This window comes from Benincasa hispida, chromosome 4, assembly GCF_027475165.1.
Source record: "Benincasa hispida cultivar pf3 chromosome 4, pf3_genome.v1.1, whole genome shotgun sequence".
NCBI classification, from domain to species: Eukaryota; Viridiplantae; Streptophyta; class Magnoliopsida; order Cucurbitales; family Cucurbitaceae; genus Benincasa; species Benincasa hispida.
The window spans coordinates 70,465,611-70,471,807 of NC_143481.1; positions in this window are offsets into that span (position 1 = coordinate 70,465,611).

Sequence of the window (6,197 nt, forward strand, 5' to 3'; positions counted from 1 at the left end):
GTGAAGGAAATCTAAACATAGATGTCCAGTGAGTGGAAGCAGATCGTTCCAAATCCCATTGAGAAAGAACACAAACAATTATAGTCTCAACGGAAACGATTATGCATAAACAGTAAATTACAACATGCTTCTTTAAAAGACTAAACAAGGGATAAAGTATGCAAACCTTTGAAGAACTCTTCTTCAAGTATCCCTCGATCGTTCAACAACTCGTTCAATAGTATGAACTCGAACGCAACGATCAGAACACGATCTCAACGAACGACTGCATGCACCTCGATCACAATCGAATTCAACCCGATCCTCAAACGGAACTAGAACACCACCACAATAGTTACCTTGGTATTCTCAGTGTGAGAATCCAAGAGTTGTGGGCTCTATATGATTCTGGATTGAGAAAAGTAAGAGGTAGACGATCGAATAGATGATTGAATAAGTGGGAGATGAATGTTGTCTATCGTATAGACGAAATACTCAATCGTTAAGAAAGATGAAGCGTATCGTATAGACTTTTCTACTCAATCGTATAGCAACGAGTAACTATGGTATAGTAAACTCATAACTCGATCGTGTATGTTTTTTATGCTATTGTTTAGTAAAACACTTTTACTTGATAGACTTTTTGTGAGATTACTTCGAATGAAACATCAACTTACTGATTTGGAAAACAATTTTCCTTTTATCTCACAGTTATCATAAAACTTCCAATAACCTCCCACTCAATTCGGTTATTAGAGAAAAAGAATAATTAATTATCATATAATATGTTATAAATAAATATAATAACCAACTTATCATGTTATATTTATAACCTATAGTTTTAATATTTCATCATATGAAACATAAAAACCATCATTCTTTTTCTATTTTATGGTATTTAATATAAATCATATTTATATTAATTCCTCCAAGTAATGTATCTAATACATCATATAAATTATATCACATATAATTGAATTTCCTCTTGTTAATTTGAACACTTCAAATTATCCCAAAATCCGATTCTCGACTTGAACCCATTGAGCTATCGAGTGGACCTCATGGACCTGTAGCTTGAAGCTCCAACGGTACATGAAAAACTGATTAAACTCTTTAATCACAAGATCCACCATCTGTTAACCATTTGTCCTTCTACTAAAGACTGACAGTTGCGCTATTCGCACTACATATATATTTATGTGTCCATATGACCAATCAATAGTGTAATGACCATTCACAAATCGCTCGTAAATACAATTGGGCCAATTCACCATTTTGCCATGTGTAGTTACATCTGACTCCTTAAGTATCACCGATTCCTTTAATGAACAATAGGTCATAGTCCTACTATGACTGAGTCTTTTCGGGCCAAGAGAGGGTGTGGCCACTATGTTCAAGACCCAAAATCAACCTTTAAGAGAGCAATCTATCTACTTACCATGACATCGAGGAAAGAGTGAATTCCATCTTATGTAGCTGAGTTCCCAACTCCCCAATCAGACGAATCCCCAAAATGGTAGGCTTGTTGAGTTGGCAATCTGGCCACTCTTACCCATACAAATCAAATGACCGCCCTCATGAGCAGGAGTTCCCAACTCACTCAGAACAAACTGAGCCTCTCCCAAATCTTTCATTTGGAATTGGGTCACTAGCTAGTTCTTAACTGCAGTCAGTAGATCACATCATTCCCAATGAGTAGTATATCGTTTACATACAATACTAAGAAAGCTATTGAACTATTGACTATTTTTTTGTAAACACAAGGTTCATCAACATTTTGGTCAAAGCCATACGATTTGATCGCAGTATCAAATCGAATAATCCAAGATCGAGACGCCTGCTTCAGCCCATAAATGGACCGATTCAGTTTGAAAACTTTTTGCTCTTGACCTTGGGCGATGAATCCTTCGAGTTGCACCATGTAAATGGTCTTCTCGAGATTATAATTCAGAAAAGCAGTCTTGACGTCCATTTGTCAAATCTCATAATTATAATAAGCTGCAACGGACAGGAGGATGTGGATCGACTTTAACATAGAAACAGGTGAGAAAGTATCCTCATAGTTGACTCCCTCCACCTGGGTATAACCCTTTGCCACATATCGAGCCTTGAAGGTTTGCACCTTCCCATCAACACTTCGTTTGCACTTGTAGATCAATTTACAACCTATAGGTCTTACCCCATCAGGCTAATCTACAAGATCCCATATTGAGTTGAAGTACATCGACTCCATATCGAGATTTATGGCTTTGACCCATTCATCCCTGTCAACATCCTCCACTGCCTTTTTATAGGATACCGGATCCTCAACCTCGCCATCTGCACCATAGCTAGGATTTCTTTAAAACACAGATAGCGATCAGGCGGGTTCATGACCCTCCCACTGTGTCGAGGTTCCTTTAACTCTTGAGGTGGAACCAGCCTATCAGATGAACTACCATCAACAATTCTGGTTGATGAAGCAGGTCCTTCAACAACTCTTGTTGAAGTTTCAGTAGTTTCTTTGGAAAGCTCACTTAACACGACTTTACTACGTGGACTGTGCTCCCTGATATGATCCTTCTCCAGGAAAGTAGTGTTCGTGGAAACAAACACCTTATTTTTGGACGGATCATAAAAGTAACCTCCCCGTGTACCTTTGGGGTAGCCTACAAAAAGGCACAACCTCGATCGTGATTCCAACTTCTTAAGATTTGCCTCAAGCACATGTGCTGGAAAACCCTATATGCGAAAGTGACGTAAACTAGCTTTACGCTCGTTCCACAACTCCAGAGGTGTTCTTGCAACACTCTTAGTAGGAACACAGTTGAGAATGTATACCGCAGTCTCCACTCCGAAACCCCAAAACGAGTTCGGTAAGGAAGCGTAACTCATCATCGAACGAACCATGTCCAACAAGGTTTTATTTCTTCTCTCTGCTACACCATTTTGCTGAGATGTACTCGATGCCGAAAGTTAGGAAACGATTCCATGTTCTAATAAATAGTCCTGGAACTCAGAATCCAAAACTCTCCACCTCGATCTGATCAAAGTGTTTTTATTCGTCTATCCAAAGCATTCTCAACTTCGGCCTTAAATAATTTGAACTTTTAAAAAGATGCAAACTTTCATTGCATCAGATAGACATACCCATATCTCGAGTAATCATCAGTAAAACTGATAAAATACTCATAGCCTTCTCGAGCTCGCACATTCATAGAACCACAAAGGTCAGAATGTACTAATTCAAGAGACTCTTTGGCTCGATAACCTTTCCCAGTAAAAGGTCGTTTAGTCATCTTACCTTCAAGGTAAGATTCACACACTGGTAGAGAATTTTCCGCTAACTTGCTTAGAATGTAATTCTTCACCAATCTCTCAATCCTTTTGAGATTGATATGCCTAATCGAGGGTGCCAAAGTCAGGCATTTTCTTTTGGAGAAACTCATTGGCGTTTAGATTGAGTTACGACAGATTTAAACATCTCTATGTTATGGAGGGAACTTAAGGCTAAAGGTCTTAGCACATACAAGTTATTTCCAGTTTAGCTGTACAAATTTCAACACCATCCTTACGAATAAACGCTTTATTCGATTTAAAAGAAATAGTATAATTGTATTGTAACAAACACCTTACAGAAATAAGGTTCCTTTTTAGTTCAAGAACTACAAAGACATCTTTTAATATAAGAAACCTATTATGTAAAGTAAACTGGATGTCTCCCACAGCCACAACTGAGACGACGTGCCCGGTGCCTACTCGCAACGTCATCTCACCAGGCTCCAACTGTCGCCAGGATCTAATCCCCTGAAAAGAAGAACATACATGATTAGTGGCGCCCGAATCTACTATCCAAGCAGAATCATCATTCTCCACTAAACAAGTTTCTAATACAAGCAAATCATATTTACCTTTGTCTGCCTTGACCTTAGCCTTGAAAACTTTATTTTCCTTCAGATAACAAGGAAAATTCCTCTTTCAGTGTCCATCCTAGTTATAGTGGAAACATTTTCCTTTTTCAACCAGCGATGGACGCTTCTTCTGGACGACATGTGGCGGGTTAGCAGGCGCATTCCCTTTCCCTTTACCACCCTTATTCTTTTTCCCCTTTCTAGAGTTAGAAGTTGAAGGTACAAAATTTGTTCCTGAGGTCGAACCTCGATAGAACTTTTTTAAAGACGAGACAACATTTGCCTCACCTCCCTTTTTCTCCTCTCTTTTTAGCAAGGATTGGTAAGTCTGCAACTCGTTGAGGAGAGTGGTAAGGGAGTAGTCCACTTTGTTAAGAATCGTATTGCTAACAAAGTGGAGGAAGCTCTCCAGCAATGAATGCAGGATAATGCTAACCTGACTGCCCTCATCGATTTTAGACTCATTAATCTCCACCACGTTAAAGTGGACCATCATATTCAACACGTGTTCACAAACAGAGGTGTTTTCCTCCATTTTGGAGCTAAAGATGTGTTTTAGAGCCTCATGCTTGAGATGTCCAGACAGCTGTCCGAACATTCCCTACAGGGACTCCATGATCTTACGAGCTGAGACCATGGACTCATTTTTCTTGGCCAACACGTCACTAAGACTGGCCAGAATATAGGCTCGGGCCTTCTCGTGTGCCCGAGTCTAATGCTCGTATGCCGTCTGAACATTTCGAGTAGCGTCTTGAGGTGGAATAAGAGGACATTCCTCCATAAGGACAAACTTCAGATCCTCGATAATGAGTATCGTCGTGAGCATATGTTTCCAACTTGAATAGTTTTAGCCATTCAGTTTTTTGACACTAAGTAAATTGATAGTCGCTGATGTCATTAAAAACCGTTGTTGAAAAAAAAACGAAAAACCTTTTATAAGACTTTTGCAAAAACCACATTTTTAATTAACCAATTATTTTTTTTAGCAAAACAGATTCCAAGTACCTTGATTGAAAAGATTTGTATTTTGCAATGATGCCCCAGCGAGGAAGGACAAATGTCACCAGTGAGGTGATCAGATGTCGCTTCACTAGGATGAGACATTCTCAATCATTAGACAGAACTAACTCTTGGAACTAAACCTAATAGCCACTATTTTTTCGGTCAAGAATAGTTAACCCTTAACAATCCTGCGTAAGTGTAACCCTTCGTTTTCGGCCCCAGATTCCCGCCTTGATGCACCCACCGTAGGGAAAAAAACAGATTAGGACAAGAGATTAAGTAACCTTATCCTTTTACAGGAGATCAAATAAAGAAATGTGCAAACCATCCTATAGGGGGACACACCCAGGGTGCCACGAGGCGATGCGCAGAAACTTTATTCAATCCAACGAGGGAGACCGAGGGATATGCTGTCGCACTTCCTGCTCCCACTTACTATGAATATTCTCTCCATCCACCTTGATATTGACCTACCCAAACACCATTCGTTAGGGGGACACGCCAAAGGTGCCTCGAGGTTGAGGGTAGATCTCACAATGTGGACTATGAGGGAGAAACGCGAGAGGTGAAAATGAAGCATCAAATGCCTCAAAAACCTCCCACTTAATGTTCTAGGGATTTATTAACCTAGAAAATCCGGCTACTGATGATGATCTAAGTCATTTATTAAGTTTGCTAAAAAACAACTTTTGTCTTTGAAATTAAAAAAAATAAAAATAAAAATCCAAGTAGTCACATTAAATTCTTTAATGGACTGACCTTAATTTGCATGCATGCATCAAATCTATCTAAATTACCTTTCTAGGTAGGTTCTCAAGTAGGGGTGTCCCATTGCCATCATCTTAAATACCCCAGCCTAGATAGAACCTGCCTTCAACAAAAGGTCTAATAGATAGACTTGCTACATATTAATCTCTTACTAATTATTTTAGTTATAATTTCATTTTATAAAGGAACTCTTATTCAAGAGTACTTATGAGAGGGAGCGGATCTTTCCAATTCATTGTGACAAAATTACCACATATACATTCAAAACATACTAATATGCATTCATAATGCTAAAGAGATCGAGAGATCATATCAGATGAAGATTTCTTCTTCATAGCGAGTCTAAAACCCAACCATCTACCTCGAATAATCACCACTCGGACAGAAGGAAATGGAGATGACACCACCACTCAGAGCCCTCGGTATTCTTGGAGTGAGAATCCAAAGTGTGGGCTTTATTCGGATTTTGTAGAGGAAAGAAGGAAGAGAGGCCATACACAACGATCACGCAAGTGGGAGATGAGGTCGTCTATCACATAGACAAGATGCTTGATCGTT